General features: G+C 42.4%; 1 long non-coding RNA gene across 1 annotated transcript; it reads right to left on the bottom strand.

Moving 5' to 3' along the window:
* Positions 1 to 5,847: 5,847 nt before the first annotated feature.
* On the bottom strand, positions 5,848 to 18,633 carry LOC121401673. The gene is made up of 2 exons (XR_005966422.1): positions 18,214 to 18,633; positions 5,848 to 6,084 (listed from the first exon to the last, which is right to left on the bottom strand). It is a non-coding gene; the product is annotated as an uncharacterized LOC121401673 (long non-coding RNA).
* Positions 18,634 to 19,390: the final 757 nt, after the last annotated feature.

Below are 19,390 nucleotides of genomic sequence, written 5' to 3'. Positions count from 1 at the left end.
AAAGGGAGCAAAACACCCAACTTGCAATGGCCCAGACTTACTCTTGCTCTGCTCCTGGTCAATGTACTTGGGTTTTGGTTTATGAAATTGTTTTTGTATGAAATCAGCTCCACCCAATTCCCTTGAAGGAAGTTCAACTATCTTCTAAAAGGAACAAATCAGCAAATTCATATAAATGTATTTCCTTTAGCAGAAAAACAAAGAGACTCCAAGTTGGTGAATTAACCTTTCCAGCTCTAAATCTTTTGATGCCTTGAGCAAAGCTGATTGGGGTTGTCTACTGGGGAATGTGGTCATGGGCACCAGGGCCTCCACTGAACTTGTGTTTCTGTAACCCAATGACCAGAATAGGGATGGAGCTGACACCTAGGTATATAAACCTGCCAGCAGTCAGTCAGCAGAAGCAATCTATCCAAAATCTTGACCCTTGTAAAGTTGCATCATCCACCAAATTCATCAAAATGAGCAAAATCTATTGGCAATAGAAATTCTGGCTTCAAGCAGGTTCGTTGTAACCCATTGGCCATGGTCATGTTTGTCTTATAGGGTTCTGTCTGTCTGTCTGGTGGGCATAGCACCTCAGGTATGAAATACCTTTTTAATTGGAATAAATCTGCTCTGGATACATGGCACCATTGGCCAACATAATACCCTGGGTCCTCTTGCAAAGTAACTCCAGTCTGCTTCTCTCCTTCTTCTCCCATCATTCATCCTCCATCACTTGTGTTCTAATATTCTCTCTCTTTCTTTTCCTTTTCTACTTCACCCATTTTCCATAGGCAGAGGTGGATAAATGTATTTTACAAAAGCTCTTGAATTCTCATATATTCAACCTTCAACGATTGTACAATGTATATTACATTAGAAATGTATGATTTCCAATTGGGGCAATGTGTAAAATGTAAATAAAAAGAGAATGGGGTGAATCGGTGCAAATCAGTTAAACACAATTGCAAATAGATTGACAGATCAGCTGAAACTGAGAAAAAATATCTGCTCATTTGAATTTGATGCCAGCAACAGATTTCTAAAAATTTGGGGACAGGGGGTATGTTTCCCACTGTGTTGCACCCCCTCTTCTTTTCCCAACACTTTGAAACCATTTTGGAAGTGATGAGCCAAACTATTGGAGTTCTGGCCAATTCGTGCCTGATATAAGATTTCAGATGCTCAACAGTTTGGGATCTCCTTTGTCTTTTTCCTTTTATAATGTGGCAAATGGGTGACAGGTTGGGACTGCAGGCAGGGGGGCAGTTTAGCACCCCGACTCTCTTACATGTTGGTATAACAAATGCAGAATGGGGTTTGGCATGGTCTTGCTGAAATAAGCACTGCCTTCCCTGAAACAGACTGGGTCATCTGAATGGCACCATATGTTACCCCAAAACCTTTATATATGGTTCAGCATTAATGGTGCCTTCCCAGATGTGCCAGCTCCCTTGCCATGTGCACTAATGAACCTTCGTCCTCCAAGGGGTGGGAAAAAGGTGGGGTTTTGTCACAAAAGCAGACGGGCACCTGAGATTTTTATTTTGATGAGAAGGAAAGACCCCCCTTTACTTGCATCAATCTTCTTGCTGATCATCAGCTTCACTCAGCTTTATCATCACAGCTTCACTCAGCTTCATCCTCACAGCTTCACTCAGCTTCAGCCTCACTCAGCTTCATCCTCAGAGCCTCACTCAGCTTTAGCCTCACTCAGCTTCATCCTCACAGCTTCACTCAGCTTTATCCTCACAGCTTCACTCAGCTTCATCCTCAGAGCCTCACTCAGCTTCAGCCTCACTCAGCTTCATCCTCACAGCTTCACTCAGCTTTATCCTCACAGCTTCACTCAGCTTCATCCTCAGAGCCTCACTCAGCTTCAGCCTCACTCAGCTTCATCCTCAAAGCTTCACTCAGCTTTATCCTCACAGCTTCACTCAGCTTCATCCTCAGAGCCTCACTCAGCTTCAGCCTCACTCAGCTTCATCCTCACAGCTTCACTCAGCTTTATCCTCACAGCTTCACTCAGCTTCATCCTCAGAACCTCACTCAGCTTCAGCCTCACTCAGCTTCATCCTCACAGCTTCACTCAGCTTTATCCTCACAGCTTCACTCAGCTTCATCCTCAGAGCCTCACTCAGCTTCAGCCTCACTCAGCTTCATCCTCACAGCTTCACTCAACTTTATCCTCACAGCTTCACTCAGCTTCATCCTCAGAGCCTCACTCAGCTTCAGCCTCACTCAGCTTCATCCTCACAGCTTCACTCAACTTTATCCTCACAGCTTCACTCAGCTTCATCCTCAGAGCCTCACTCAGCTTCAGCCTTACTCAGCTTCATCCTCACAGCTTCACTCAGCCAGTTCAATTGGCAGTCATTCCAACAAAAATTAGTTTGGCACAGGGCAGTGCAATAACATTATCCCAGATTTTCTGGGATAAATCCACTTTAATTACAATGACCTGCTGCTTCTCACTCAGTCTGCCCAGCACAGTCTCACAAATATTCTCTCTTAGTTAAAAACTTTCATACAAACACAAACTGTTACAATTGCCCTGAAATATAACCACAAAAATGTACCCTCAATTGAATGTGTGCCAGTAGCATGGGAATTCAGATAGTGCTGAGCTCTTACATAGAAAGAAGAAGAAGAAGAAGAGCGACACTGAGTTTCCTAAAAATTCCCGACTGGTTTCAAACACACGGAAGCTTAAGGAAACGAAAGTAATTGCTGTTCCTATTCACTGAAGATAGAATGTAACTCTCGTTACACACAGTATATATACACTATATACACACACATACATGTATATAATGATTTATCTTTGCATTTAGCACACATGACAGAAGAACCATCACTGAATTTCCACATTTCAGCTCATATACTTATATCTAACAGAATTGAAACGTGTCTCCTTACAGGTGTTGATTTATATACAGTATATATATATATATATATATATTTTCCTTCACAATCCAAGATGGGTGCTTGGTCAAACGTGGTATGTATATTTCAATATGGACCAGCACTCCAAAAGTTTTTATCAGGAATTTCTTTATTCAAACATCATTCTTGTGTCCAACGTTTCGGCCCACATTGATAAAGGCCCAATGTGGGCCGAAACGTTGGACACAAGAGTGATGTTTGAATAAAGAAATTCTTGATAAAAACTTTTGGAGTGCTGGTCCATATTGAAATATATATATATATACATGATAAATACAGGGCAGTACCCTCTGTACCTTGCGGTTGCTCCAACACATGAGCCCCAACATTTTGCCCTGGTAAATTCTGCCTCAAATCTTCAATTCTACCTTATCAATTCAACTACAAGGAACCACTCTTGCCCCATTACTAAATGCCAAGTTCTACCAACGCAACGTTCTAAAAGTATTTGCTTCTCCAACCCTCCATCTATAAATTGCATATGTGCCAATAGAATAAAGCCAGATTTGGTAAGTGGCAGAAAGCCTGAGGCTATATCTCTGTTGACGCCTTCATAATCCAAGATATAATCAGAAAATGGACACAAACCATAAATCTACCTTACCTCTGACTTCCAGCACCTCAACCCAGAAAAATGTTCTACTGGCAGGACAGTGTCTCTATTCTAATCCTACTGCCTTGGCCTCAGGAATACAAAGTGACCTCCTAGGATTTTCAGCAACTGTAGGGACATGTCTGAGGTTTTGATGACAGAGAAGTAGTTTCACTTTTTCACTTGAGGTTTTAGTAAACATAATACCCAGTGATATATATATTCATTGTTCCTCTTCCTGATGTTCGTTTCCTTCTTTGTTTAAGTCACAATGTTGTGTGTAAATATTATATAACTTTTCTTATAGACAATCTGTAGAATTTACAACAAATTAAAACAAGGGTTCTCACCAGCCCTGACTGCAGTAGGGGAGTCACCTAGAAAAGAACAAAGACCCAGAACCAACTTAAAGAACAGGACTTTCATTTGAAGCAGAGTAGAGGGTTCTTCATGGTGAAGGTTGGGGAATGACCGGCTGGGGGTGTTGTGATGACTGATTCTATAAAAGCCTTGGCTGATATATGATGGACAGTTGTCTTATATCAACCCGACTTCACTATGGAACTATGTTCTGGAACTATATATCTCTGGCAGCCTCCAATGTCCAAGCCAAGGAATTGCAATGGCCTTGACAGCTAATGATCCTGTTGTTTCTTTCTTCATATAGGTAGGCAGGGTATCAAGTGCAAAAACTGATTCAATCCACTATATTTTTTTTGCACTTTTAACCCTGCCCTGCACTTTCAAAAAGTGCCTCAGGTCTCAGTGCTCTGCCCATGAATTAGAGCTGCATCTGCCCCCAACTGCCCCCTAGCATTGAGGCCACCAGCACAACACTCTGCTTTCCTATCCCGTGTCTTCTCCAGAAACTGAACAACTCTGGGACGGAATATAAAATATGCACCTAAGATTCAGTTCGCTCACTACTTTTCCTCAAAGTGAGAACCACAGCAGTCAAAACTTCTGGGCAGAAATCAGCCGCATTGGTTAAGGGGTCCCAGTGAGGAGGACCACATGGAACAAGTAACTTGTAGTGGTCTATGGTCCTCTTATAAAATGAGGCAAATATCTGGTGCTCAGACAGGGACTATTAAAACCCCTATAACATGCAGTTCATACAGTATGTGAGTATGTAAGTAAGCGATACTTCCAGAGTCAAAATCTGACCAGTGCCTGGATCAGCGATATACTATGGGCTCATTCTCTAACACAAGGGCAGTGATAAACTGTGCCCATCCAAATGCTATTCCTAAAGTTATATTTATATGTTACTGTATGAAATGTACAGGACACAGACCTGGGGGCTAAAGTCTCTCCGTGGCTGAATAAAAGGTCATCTTGTCATTGGTCAATACAATGTGACGCACAGGAGAGGGTGAAATCCAGTGACCAGTAGGTTCTAGTGAGGTTGAGTTTAGGCAATACCATGACATCCAGGAGGAGAGAACTGAAAACCTATGACTCAGGATAGGACAGAGGGAAAAAAACTGGGAACATGTGGATCTGGGTGTCATTAGTATAATGATCAGAACCCAAATGACCCAATCAGTTCTCCTAGGGATGTGATGAAGAGTAAGAAGAACAAGGGCTTATGGAAGAGGAAGGATCAGAAAATAGCCAGAAAGATTTAGTAAAATATCACAAAGATTATTATAGTGCAGGTTATTTTGGGGTGTTCATGGTTGTGGGGAGACTGGGGTGAGTAAGAATGTACTGGGATCATAAAGAAAAAGAGCTTAATGTGCAGGGCTACAGTCCAACCAGGGGTGAGATGTTTATACACCCAACTCATGCTCTGATACCACAAGAACCTACTGGGTTTATTACAATGTTCCATTCTGCAGTCCGACCCACACCATAACCACACACATGGCTCAGACAGTGGGGGCTGGTATAACCCAAACATTGGAACATTGGATTTAACAGAATCTTCTACCAGGGGCTTAGCACTCCAAAAATGAAGCCTAAATAATTGCAACTTGCACCCCAGTGGTATAAGAAGGGGTTGGATGGTGTTTAGCAAGTGAGGGAATACAGGGATATGGGAGATAGCTCATAGTACAAGTTGATCCAGGGACTGGTCCCATTGCCATTTTGGAGTCAGGAAGGAATTTTTCCCCCTCTGAGGCAAATTGGAGAGGTTTCAAATGGGGTTTTTTGGATCAACTGGCAGTTAGGCAGGTTAAAATAGGTTGAACTTGATGGACGTGTCTTTTTTCAACCTAACTTACTATGTTATTATGTAACTATTTGTGAATATAGGACCTGCCCGACACTTTTTTTTATTATTATTATGACTATAATTCATACAATAAAGAGAGATGTTTGGGGTGTGGAAAAAAAAGTTTTATTACATCTTGGGTTAGAGAAGTGATCATGTAAATTTGACATCCAAAGGTTCTTCCGTTTCTACATCACTTTATTCTCCTCTCCTTCTCACACAGTTATTTTTGCTACAAAGGGCATCATTCCACTTTCCATTGTTAGAGATATGGGCACAGTCTTCTCCTCCACCTTTCCCATGGCCAGTCCAGTTATCTGGTTGCCCTTCTCAACAATATCTACAGAGAGATAACACATACTCTCAATATTTGCATTAATCATTCACATTTTCCTTAATAGATAAATAAATAATAAACAATACTGTAATTTTAATTCTTTCAACTTGTCAACCAATCAATCAGCTTCTAAAACAAATGCATCAACTTGCTTTGCCACATATAGGACACAAGCACCAAGAGTCCATCACACTCTTTGGCATGTGGAGTCCTGGGGCAGAAAAACATTCATTGTCCATTATGTGTTTTTGTATTTCTTGTGAGAGAGAAGTAATGTGGATCTCATGTCTGTTTTGGGTCATGGAGGGTTCCACTCAGGCTATATATAAAATAATGTTCTGTGCATCTACCTTGTTTCCAAGCCACTAGGGTAAGGGTCTGATTGTAATATTGTTTCCTAAATCAGCCTCAGAAAAGAAAAATTAACCTGATTTTATGTGATTTACTAATTTAGTTTCCTATAGACTCCAATGGAATGTTCATTATGGACTGAAGGATTTGGTGATTATGAGTAGGGTATGCCAGGATGTAGGATGATTGACTTGGGCATGGCAAACCCAGCAAACCAAACAAGAGCTGTGTCGCCATCTCCATGTCAAACAAAGCCCTTTGCCTAGCCTCTATTAGAAATTGCCCACTTACATTAAAAAGAATAGTAAGAACCAAACACTTCCATCAGCAAATCTATCAAACAATCACATTGGCATATGTCAATCTATACACAGCAAGCTTATACCAACCCGTCTCTTACATTACTTGGCCTTTTTAACTTTGCCCCATAAACCATAGGAAGAGATAACTTACCAAGTTCTCAGAAATAGAGAATTTTACTTACCTACTTGCATTAAATTCCTTTTCTTCTAGTCCCGACATGTCAGTACACATGAGCATTGCCCCTCCCAGACCTGGAGGTAGGACCTATAACACAGCCAATCAAAATGAATCATGACCTATAAGACCACATGACTTCCTCCTCACCACAGTTATACTTTTGCCATAGCAGTACAGTAACCAAAATAAATAACTTGGGATGGGAAACCCTGTACTGACATGTCAGGACTAGAAGAAAAGGAATTTACATCAAGTAGGTAAGTAAAATTCTCTATTTCTTCTATGTCCCTCCATGTCAGTACACATGGGATCTACCAAGCCATGCCCCAAAAACAAGGGGTGGGAATAACCAACATAATAACCAAACTGATGCTAAGGAGGCCCTGAGTAATAAGACCAGCATCACATCCATCCAACAGGGGAGCTGATAAAATGTATAGCTCCTGAAAAAGGTAGATAAAAGGCACAAGGACAACATGTTCTAGGATATGGTAAGCGATTGACAACAAGAGCTATAAAACCAACCACTAAATTACAGAGACCGGCACTTGAGGATCAAGCATTGCAGATCAAGAATAACCATATCCTGCTTAAAGGGTTCCCTCAGTGACTAGAGGGGTACCTGCAATATGGTTATCTGACATAGAACCCCACCTGGGGAAGAACAAAAATCCTGCAACTGTTAAGACAAAAGGTTCCCTAGGACTAACCAGAAGGATGGCAACAGCCATCTCAGAACTAAAACACCCTAAAAACCACCAGGAAACCAATCAGATCAGAACACAACTTGGTTCATCTATCACCAGTGCTGGAGAAATACACGATCCTCAGCAATAGCGAGTGGCCCTAAAAAGACTTGGCCCACATTCAGGGCCGCCATTAGAAATCACGGTGCCCCATACAGCAACATTTTCGGGGCCCCCTGGGCCCCAGCCACCCTGGTGCCCAAGCCCCGCCCCAGACCCCACCCACTCCACATCACAGTTAAAAGACCATGCAGACATCAGCGCTAAAAAAGTAACCCCCCCCACACACATTATAAAAAGCTATTGATGGTCAGGGCCCCCTTATAAGTTTAAAAAAAATTGGTGCCCCAAAAATTTATTTTTAAAAAAACATTGGCGCCAGGGCCCCCTTTCCAAGTTAAAAAAATTTTGGCTCCAAAAAAATATTTTTTAAAAAAACATTGGCGCCAGGGCCCCCCTTACAAGTTAAAAAAAATGGGGCCCCAAAAAATATTTCTTTAAAAAAAAACATTGGTGGCAGGGGCCTATAGAATATTAAAATAATACATTGATGGCCAGGGGATTAAAAAAACAAACAAAACACAAATTGGTGTTCAGTAGAATTGAACCCGTGGCGTCAGGACTTCAACTTCGCTTCCTTTCGTGACTTCGGGTCTTTTCATGGCTTCAGGACTTCGGCTATTTTTCGTGGCTTTGGGTCTTTTTGCCACTTCGGAGTTCGGCTGTTCGGCACTTCTGCATTTTCGGCTGTTCGGCTGGCCGCAGATCTTCGGCGCTGGCAAGGGGGCACTTTCTAAACTGCAGCACTGCCGGGCCCCCTTCATGCCCGAGCCTGGGACACTTGTTAGACTAGTCCTGCAGCTTAATGGAAGCAGCTCACACCAGTGCTGACCGGATTCAACTCCACACCAGAGATCAGCCCAAGATCCACCAACTCCATGCTAATAATAGCTAATGAAGACTTAACTAGATGAACACCAGGGGTTATCCTAAATCAGCAGATCATTGTAACCATTGTAGAGCCATGCTGGTACAGCCCAGTAGCTCCACCAACTACCAAATCTAAACTGGGCATACAACAGCACAAGGATAAGCTGCTGGACCAGCCAAATGTGAATGCCACCCTTGGAGACAAGGTCACTAACTGCACTGGCACCTGACACAAAAGTCAATTCCCACACATATAACAACAGAGCACAAACCAGTTGTTGAACTTGCAAAACCCTGGTCCACAATCCAGCCTTATTGATAATAAGCAGTGGCATACAAGACCAAAAACAATGCATGTAAGGCAGAAGAAAAGTTTAGCTGTAAGCCGACAACATATGACCAACCACAGCTGCTGAATACCAATCAGCAACAAAATTAGCTATGGGCTGTGAAACTCAGAGCAAACACCAGCTGATGGTACAACCCATGTTAGATCCAACCAAAGAGTCAATCATGCCTACTGCTGGTGTAACCAGAACCATGCCTGCAAAATAAGACAAAACCAATGACTGTTATCCTGCCAAGGATTGCTGCAAGGCAAACAGACATGCCCACCAAGGGCCACAGCAAGAACAGCCTATGGTGGCCTATGCACCATAGGTCATACCAAAGGCTGGCAGCCAGTCCTGGAAATACCAGGTGTAATAAGATCACACTTACCTACTGTGTCTGCACAGAGAACTCGGGCTCACAAACCTAAGACCTCAGGTGACATCAATACAAGAAGTCAGAGGAACACAGGCACACAACCAGATAATATGCGCTAGACAGTAGGAATAATCCAGTCAGATCCTTGTTGTCAGGCTGCTTCTTAGGAGCAGACTCAGGGGCGTAACTACAGAGGAAGCAGACCCTGCGGCTGCAGGTGGGCCCAAAAGGTATAGGGACCCCATGAGGCCTAAATAAAGAGCAATTTCCACATATATTGGTAAAACAGCACAACCTCTGGATATGTTAGGGGCCTTAAAATGAATTTGTTGTGGAGGCCAATGACATCAGGTTACAGCACTGAGCAGACTCATTGTAAGGAAGGAAGGGGCTACCATACTGCTTCAGCAGTGCAAGCCTCCAGCCAACCCTGCAAGCTCCCTGTGTTATAACAGGCAAATATAACCTCTGTGTCTGCACAGAGGACAATAGAAACAACAATAGCAAAAGAGGCCCAGAGGAGTATCTGCACCTTACCTGATAGCAATGACTAGTCCGCAGGATGGAAACTTCAGCTAGAACCCTGATAGCTTTCAGCTGAGGGACATAATTAGCTCATTAAATGCAGACTTCCCAGTGTAATGAATGTTTCAAACACACCGTGGATACTGATAAATCATACTCACCGGATTCAGGTACCACCCTGCTTCAGCAGAGAGATTCACCAGCCAGGGCCATGCTTCAGTCCAGGAAAAGAAAATCTCGGGAAGTATGAATTGATTTTCCTTTTTCCTGTACTTAACATGGCAGTGGGTACTATTGGGAAATGCCCTGGCAGTAAAAGATTTTAGGGAGGGTCAGAAAAACATTTTTATTTAGTATGCGAGGCAACCTGGAGCACTGATTGCCCAAATGAAGCTTGTTTAGCAGACAATACATCCAGTTTGTAAAACTTAATAAATATTTTAACAGAAGACCACACAGCAGCTCTGCAGACTTCTTCAGAAGATGTCTGGGCTTGGCAGGCCCAAGACGTTGCTACAGTCCTGGTAGAATGAGCCTTGATTTTCCCTGGAGAAGGGGTTGCACTGACCCTATAAACTTCTCTTATGCAGGTTTTAATCCAAGCTGAAACGGTGCCACCTGGGAGCCCATTCTTGGGCCAGAAGGTACGATCAATAAATTATTCGATTTTCTGAAGGTTTCAGTTCTTTTTTAGATAGATTTTTACACATCGAACCACATCCAGGGTGTGGCATTTCTTGTCTTCTTCAGTTTGAGGAGAAGGAAAAAAAGAATGATGTCCTGATTAACATGAAATTCTGATACAACCTTGGGTTAAAAGTCATGAGGCAATCTGAAGATCAGTTTGTCCTGATGAAATATCATACAATTTTCAGAGATATCTAGTAGTGCTTGAATTTCTCCCACTCTTCTTGCTGATGTTATTGCCAAGAGAAAAGTTAACTTCCAAGAAAGAAACTTAAGTGGTACCGATTCTATTCGTTCAAAGGGAGATTGGGTGTGAGTCGACAGAACAAGGTTCAAATCCCATGGTGGAGCTGTGGATTTCATTTTTGATGTTAATCCTTTTAAGGCTTGAAAGAATCTCAACACTAAAGGAGTAGAAGACCAAGAAACTCCTGTTATAGCTGATAATGCTGAGACTTGGTTCTTCAAGGTTGCTGGACAAAGTTGTTTTTCAAACCCAGTTTGTAAGAACTCAACAATATCTTCTTCGGAAATGTTCTGAGAAGATCTACCTGTGGATTGGCACCACTCCAGCAACTTGTCCCAGTATTTGGAATATTTGATAGAAGTGGACGGTTTTCTAGAGGCTAATAAGGTTTCAATCATTTTGGATGATAATCCTTTGTTCATCATCCCTTGCCTTTCAATTTCTATGCAGTGAGTTTCAATCTGTCTGGATTGGGGTGAAACAGGTGGCTCTGTTTCAGTAATTGAGGATGAACAGGAAGAAACAGTGGTTTGTTGCCATCTGAAACAACTGCGGGAACCAGAACCTCCTCGGCCACCAAGGTAATATTATCAGAACCGAAGCCTTCTCTTTCCGTATCTTCTTGAGACATTTGGAGATCAATGGAAATGGAGGAAACAGGTAAGCCAGTTGGAAATGCCAAGGAATCTATCTCTTCCGCCTGGAAGCACTGTGTTCTGGCACAAAACCTCTGTAATTTGGAATTGTGGCTTGAGGCCCTGAAATATTCCGAACTTCTTGATTAACATATTGAAGATTTCTGGACACAGTTCCCATCTCCTGGGTGAAGTTGGACTCTGCTCAATTAATCTGCGATCAGGTTCATCAACCCCAGAAGATGTACCGCTGTAAGGTTGTAATGGTTGTCCTCTGCCCATAGTAGGATTTCCTCTGTTAATCTCATTAGTTTGGAGCTCTTTGTTCCTCCTTGTTTCTTTATATATTTCACAACTGTGGTATTGTCTGAGAATATTTTCACTGATCTGCTTCTGATAATATTTTGAAAGTGGAGAAGTGCTAACTGAACGGCCTTCAATTCCTTCCAATTGGACGACTGTTTCACTTCCAGGCCATTCCACTTCCTCCAAGCTGACTGATGAAGAACATGGGCTCCTCATCCTGAGATGTTGTGAGATGTAACCACTGAGGGGACTGAAGAGAGATGCCGCTCTGAAGATTCTCTTTCTGTAGCCACCATTTCATTTTCTGCCGAATAGATGAACTTGGGGAATCTTCTGGTCTAAATAATGATCCCCTTGCCATTGCTTCAGGAAAGCAGACTGAAGAGGTCTCACGTGAGCCATGGCCCACATTACTGCATCTAGACATGATGTGAGTTTCCCCAGAACCTGTTGACAAAACTGGGCTGAAGTGACTGGAAATTTCCTGGACATGGTTCTGAATATCTAGGATTCTGTCTGGAGGAAGACTGAACAACAAGGTTTTTGTGTCGATAATGACTCCCAAGAATTTTAGAGACTGGACTGGGATTAGAGAGGATTTTGACCAGTTTATCATCCAGCCGTGATTCTGAAGTGTTTCCAACACTAGTTGGGTGTCTCTGAGGATTTTCTGAAATGAATTGGCTTTTACTAGGATGTTGTCGAGGTAAGCAAAGACTTCCACCTCCTGTAGCCTTAGAAGTGCTAAAATCGGTGCCAGGATTTTTGTGAAAGTTCTTGGTGCTGAGGCGAGGCCAAAGGGTAGAGCTCTGTATTGGAATTGAAGGCCAAATATTTGGAAACGTAGATACTTCTGATGATTTGCCAGAATTGGAAATATGCAGATAGGCATCTTTTAAGTCTATTTTGACCATCCAATCTCCTGGTCTTAAGCTGGCCATAGACGCAAAGATCCTCGATTTGTACGAGTTTCGGGCCGTGTGTGGAGAGTCCCGACATTTTTCGTCCGGCGAAGATCGGTCGTTTGGTCGATCGGACAGGTTAAAAGATTTCTCTTGGCTGCGGGTTAAATCTCGGCATGTATTGCCGATCGTACAATTTTTAGAGGGAGACTGTCACTAACTTTGGTCGGACATAACTTTCGTACGATCGCTGTCAGGGGCAGAACATCGACTGATTTGTTCTTTTGTACTTTATTTGATGAGAATGGTAAGTGGCAGGTAGCGAGATGGGGAAGTCCGATCGTACATTGATTCGTACGATCGGATCTTTGTGTCTGTGGCCAACTTGGCCGATTGCACTGATAGATTCCATGCGGAAAGTGTTTGTATTTATGAAATGGTTTCGAAATCTGAGATCCAAGATGGCTCTGAATTTGTCTGGCTTTTTCTTGACAAGAAAAAATGGGGTAAATATTCCTGTTTTTATTTAACAGCTTGTGACTTGGACAATTACTTCGTTCTCTAGAAGTCAGAGTAAAATTTCTTTCATGGCTGCACCAGCCTCTCTGGTCCTTGGAATTCCTGATTTCTGAAAATGAACGTGAGGAGGCATTTTTTTGAATTCTAGATGATGACCTTGTCCAATCACAACTTTCACCCAACTGTCTTTTGTGTTTTGAGCCCAAACAGTCTTGAAGTAAGATAACCTTGCTCCAAGGGTTGACTGTTGGGCTTGCAAACCTTCAGAAGGTTTTGTTTCTTTCTGACTTGACATCTTTCTTGTTCTGAAATGATTGAGCCTTAGATTTCCAGGAAGAATGCTTCTGAAAATTCTTGCCTGGACGATAAGATCTGGAGTCCTTAAATGAGGTTTTATTACCTCGAAAGGCTGGTCTTTTGTCCCTTTTGTCTTGGGGAAGGAAGTAAGATTTACCAGCTGACACCTTGGAGATAATGCTTTCAAGCTTGGAGCCAAATAACAGGTCTCCTTCATAGGGTAAAGAACATAGGTTGTGCTTAGAGGGCGTATCGGCTAGCCATTGCTTCAACCATAGTGACCTGCGGGCAGTGACAGAGAAACCCATGCTTCTGGCTGAAAGCTTGAGAATATCCAAGGAGGCTTCTGCACAGAAGTCATTGACGAGTTTAATTTCTTCAAGAGAATTTAGAATATCTTCTCTGCTAACCCTTTTTTGTAGAGCTTCTTCAACATTAGTTATCCAGATTTTATTGGCTCTGGCTAATGAAGTGATAGCCACAGTGGGTTTACAAATTGCTCCTGCATCAGAGTAAATCTTTTTTAAGGCTGAATCTTGTCTTCTCTCCATGGGATCCCTTTATCAATAGGTAATGTGGTTCTTCTTGCGACTCTAGTAATAGAGGCATCGACCTTGGGGGGAGTATCCCACTGCTGATCATCTGCAAATGGATACATTTTTTTTCATTCTTTTCGTATCAGGAACCTGCCATTCAGAATTGATGGTAGATTTGATTACATCATGCACTGGGAAAAAACAATTCTTCTTTTTAGAAGCCTTAAACATGAGATCAGTTTTCATGGATGTTTCCCCTATGGGATCCAGATTCAAAGTTTTCCTCATAGCAGATATGAGAGGTTCATGTATGAAATGAATCCTCATCAGAATCCACCTCTCCTTCTTCGTGTGATTCGGGATCACTTTCTGAAGACAAAATACTCAAAGATTGCACTGTATTAGAGACAGGAACATCAATAGGCGATGGAGCATTGGAAACAGATGGGAGATTAGCAGAAACTCGAGAAAGGACATTATCAGTGACTTTCTCCACCATATCAGTCATAGATTTGTTAAATGACTCTTTCATCCAGCCCATAAAGGCATTAAACTGCTCAGATGTCTGGGATACACTGCATTGGCCAAAGCAGTCTTGACAAACTTTTTTATCATGAAGACAGGCTTGGAACAAAGTAAACATTCTTTCCTTCAGGATTTTTCTCGCCCATGATCTTCCTCTCTCCTATGTTCACTGTGTCTGTGATGGGGGCTCCTACAATATAATAGTTAGAAAGAGAATTATCCCCGTGAAAATATGGCCATCACTGACCCACTGGCAGCCGATCTAGATCTTCTAAAAGTCATGGGTCAGCTGGAAAATCCATAAAAAACACCATGAGTTTAATATAATAAGCCTGAAATAAACAGGCAGAAACAGCACTTACTGCAATATAAGGAGGTGCAGGAAAGCAGGCTCAGGGCTCACATGGCAAAAACAGCATCTATGAGGCAGGACAGGCAGCAGGGGAGAAGACAGACGTTGAAATTTAACGATTTATGCGCCATACAGGCAACAGGAAGTGGCATCATTGGCTCGTTACCATGGTAACGCATCAGGATCTAGAGCTCTCCGCTGACTTACTGCACCTGCCATAGAAGCAAATGCGACTTACAGAAGAAGCGCAACAGAAGGCCATGATCTCATAAAGAGAAACTCACAAGAGTCAAGCTCCGGAGCTTCAGGGAACCAGATCTCTCCCCTGGTAACAAAATGCGTGTGAGTCAATCCTTTGTCGAGGACAGGGAATAGGATGGAGGTGATGGAGGTGATGGAGGTGATGGAGGTGATGGAGGTGATGGAGGTGATGGAGGTGATGGAGGTGATGGAGGTGATGGAGGTGATGGAGGTGATGGGGGGGGCCTACATTTTATCTCATTTCCTGTCCTTCTTACGTCAGGAGGGATTAACCCTATAGTACCAACTGCCATGTGAAGTACAGGAAAAGGGGAGTCCAAAAAGCTCACAGGTAACAATGTGGGAAGCCCACACCTGTCTGTTCCCAAAAAGTACTAGATTGAATCTCGCTGGACATATAGCAGGGGGGCTATTTTAGCACAGGACTAGGACCATGGATATGTCCACACCTGCACTTCTTCCCAATAAGCGATAATTTACAGATTATGCATCTTTAGGCATCAGGTAAATTCTTTTCCATTACCTGGGAATCATCTCTCTGAGTCCACACAGAGGTAAAAAAAATAAACAAAAAATACAAAAGAAAAAACAAAAACTGTGTTTGATTTCTCTCAAAATTCACCAAAAAATAAAAAGAGTGAGGAGGGAGATACTACCACCCTGTCCAGTAGGACAAAAAATAACTGTGGTGAGGAGGAAGTCATGTGATCTTATAGGTCATGATTCATTTTGATTGGCTGTGTTATAGGTCCTACCTCCAGGTCTGGGAGGGGCAATGCCCATGTGTACTGACATGTCGGGACTAGAAGAAAAGGAATTTCCAAGCCATGTCAAACAAAGGCTATTAACAACATAGCCCTTTGCCTAGCCTCTTTGTCAATAAGAGATTGCCCATAAACATGATAAAAGTATAGTAAGAACCAAACACTTTCATCACTAGAGCTTTAATCCAATCAAATTGCCATGTGTTATGTCAAAAAAACAAAACCCCCATCCCCTTTTCCATCTCTTACATTACTTGGCCTTTCGACTTCCCCCCATAGACCATAGGGAGAGAAAGCCTACCAAGAAAACTACATTTCAATATTACTCAAAGTCAAACAATCCCAAGAGGAGTTTCCAAGCCTGCCAACAACATAGCCCTTTGCCTAACCTCTTTGACTATTAGAGATTGCCCATTTACATTAAAAAAAAAACAATAGGAAAAAGCAAACACTTGGCCTTTCAACTTTCCCCCATACTGCATAGGGAGAAATCACCTACCAAGTTCTCTTCATTTCCATAATAACCAAAGTTGATTAATCACAAGAGGCATTTCAAAGCCATGTCAAACAAAGGCTGTCAACCACATAGCTTTTTTGACTATGAGAGATTGCCCACTTACATGAAAAAGTATAGGAAGAACCAAACACTCCCATCAATATAGCTATCAGCCCATCACATTACCATATGTCAACCTATGACCAGCTTCAACCTTCCTATCTCTTACATTACTTGGCTAGCCTCTTTAACTATGCGAGTTTGCCCACTTACCGTATATACTTGAGGATAAGCTGCGTTTTTCAGCATCCAAAATGTGCTGAAAAAGTCTACCTCGGCTTATACTCGATTCAGTGGGCAGTCGCTGAGATTGCAGTCACTTTTAATCATTCCTATACCAACAGTTCGCTTGGGGAGAGACTGCAATATCACACAGCGCCCTCTGTTGGTTATATGGAAGAATAACAGTGACTGCAATATCACACAGCGCCCTCTGTTGGTTATATGAAAGAATAACAGTGACTGCAATATCACACAGCGCCCTCTGTTGGTTATATGAAAGAATAACAGTGACTGCAATATCACACAGTGCTATCTGTTGGTTATATGAAAGAATAACAGTGACTGCAATATCACACAGAGCCCTCTGTTGGTTATATGGAAGAATAACAGTGACTACAATATCACACAGCACCCTCTGCATATGGTAGTGGGACAGTGAAAGAATGCACACAAGATTAACATCTCTTACATTACTTGGCCTTTCAGCTTTCCCCCATACACCATAGGGAGAGAAAACCTAAAGTCCTCTTTATTTCCATAATAGCCAAAGTTAACCAATCACAAGAGCAGTTTCAAAGCAATGTCAAACAAAGGCTGTCAACATAGCCCTTTGCCTGGACTCTTTGGCAATTAGAGCTTGGCCACTTACAAGAAAAAGTTTAGGAACAACCAAACACTTACATCACTAGAACAATTAGCCCATCACATTGCCATATGTCAATCTATAACCAGCAAACTTCTGCCATAGAGAATCTTACATTACTTGACATTTCTAATTTCCTCCATAACCATAGGGTGAGAAACCCTACAAACTCATCTTCATTTCCATATTAGCCAAAGTTGACCAATCACAAGAGTAGTTTTCAAGGCATGTCAAACAAAGGCTATCAACAACATAGCCCTTTGCCTAGACTCTTTGACTATTAGAGATTGCCAACTTACAAAAAAAATGTTTAGGAATACCTAAACACTTCCATCACAAGAGCTATCAGCCCATCACATTACCATGTGCCAATCTATACCCAGCAAGCTTCAACATTTCCATCTCTTACATTATTAGCTTTTCAATTTTCCCCCATAAACCATAAGGAGAGAAAAGCTAACAGCTCATCTACATTTCCATATTAGCCAAAGTTGACCAATCAAAGAGGAGTTACCAAACCATGTCAAATAAATGCTGTCAACAACATAGACCTTTGCCCAGCCTCTTTGACAATAAGAGATTGCCCATGTATATATGATAACGCATAGGCAGAACCACGTCCTTTCTTCGACTTTCCCCATACACCATAGGGAGAGAAAGCCTACCAAGTAATCTACATTTCAAATTGATTAATCTCAAAAGGCATTTCAAAGCGATGTCAAACAAAGGCTGTTAACCACATAGCCCTTTGCCTAGCCTTTTCGATTGTTAGAGATAACCCACTTACATGAAAAAGTATAGGAAGAACACTTCCATCAATATAGCTATCAGCTTACATAGCCATATATCATTCTATGACCCACAAACTTCAACCTGCCTATCTCTTACATAACTTGGTTTTTCTGCTTTCCCCCATAAACCATAGAGAGAGAAAACCTACCAGGTGCTCTTCTTTTTCATATTAGTCAAAATAGACCAATCACCAGAGACGTTTCAAATCCATGTCAAACAAAGGCTCCATCAATATAGCCCCTTGCCTAGCCTCTTTGACTATTAGAGATCTTTCCCACTTACATGAAAAAGGATAGGAAGAACTAACAGAACCATCCAAGCACCTGGCCTTTCACCTTTCCCCCATACTACATAGGGAGAGAAAGCCTACCAAGTAATCTACATTTCAAGTTGCTTAATCTCAAAAGGCATTTCAAACCTATGTCAAACAAGGGTTTCAAACACAAAGCCCTTTGCCTAGCCTTTTTGATTATTAGAGATTATTGACTTCCATCAATATCAGCTCATCACATAGCCATATGTCATTCTATAACCCACAAACTTCAACTTTCCTATCTCTTACATTACTTGGCTTTTCTGCTTTCCCCCATAAACCATAGGCAGAGAAAACCTACTAAGTTCTTTTCATTTCCATATCAGTCCAATTTGACCAATCACAACTGGCAATTTGAATCCATGTCAATCAAAGGCTACATCAACATAGCCCTTTGCCTAGCCTCTTTGACTACTAGAGATGATATTGAATCATCCTTCCGAGTCCTACCCGAAGGCATGGGCTCCGTTGCCCAAGCTGTTCCCAGCTACCGCCAGCGAACAGCTCGAACGGGTGGGTCCCCCTTCGCCGAAGCTAGTGAGGGCCCACCATCCCCGCCCTCTTGAAAGGGTTTGGGGGTGTTTGGACTCCCCTTCGCCGAAGCTAGGGGGAGTCCCATCTACCCTGGGTTCTGCTGAAGCTTCCCCCCAGGGAGTGTCATGGCCTGCGAGTCCAGCCAAAAGACCGTGACCCCATCCAGGGTGCTCAAACCAGACACAAAAAAGGTGCTGGAGTGGGTGGTGCAAGGCCATTGGTTGTCTTTTGCAAGGCTCTGTTTGGCAGCCAGAAAAAGAAAAGACTTCCCGCCCACCTAATGGTAAGAGCAAAGGAAATGAAGCATGGGTGCATGTGCATCTCCCCTGACTCCAAATGCAAGTCAGAGGCCTCCCTCATGGGAGCACAGTGACCCAGCTTTCATCAAGCTTCTGCTTGTCAGCCTAGTCCAGACGACCAATGGTTTCTCCGTTCTTCAGATAGGATCATTAGAACAGATACTCCTCTTTGGTCTTAC

Source organism: Xenopus laevis, chromosome 3L (assembly GCF_017654675.1).
Source record: "Xenopus laevis strain J_2021 chromosome 3L, Xenopus_laevis_v10.1, whole genome shotgun sequence".
Lineage (NCBI taxonomy): Eukaryota > Metazoa > Chordata > Amphibia > Anura > Pipidae > Xenopus > Xenopus laevis.
This window is presented reverse-complemented; position numbering and strand designations above follow the sequence as displayed.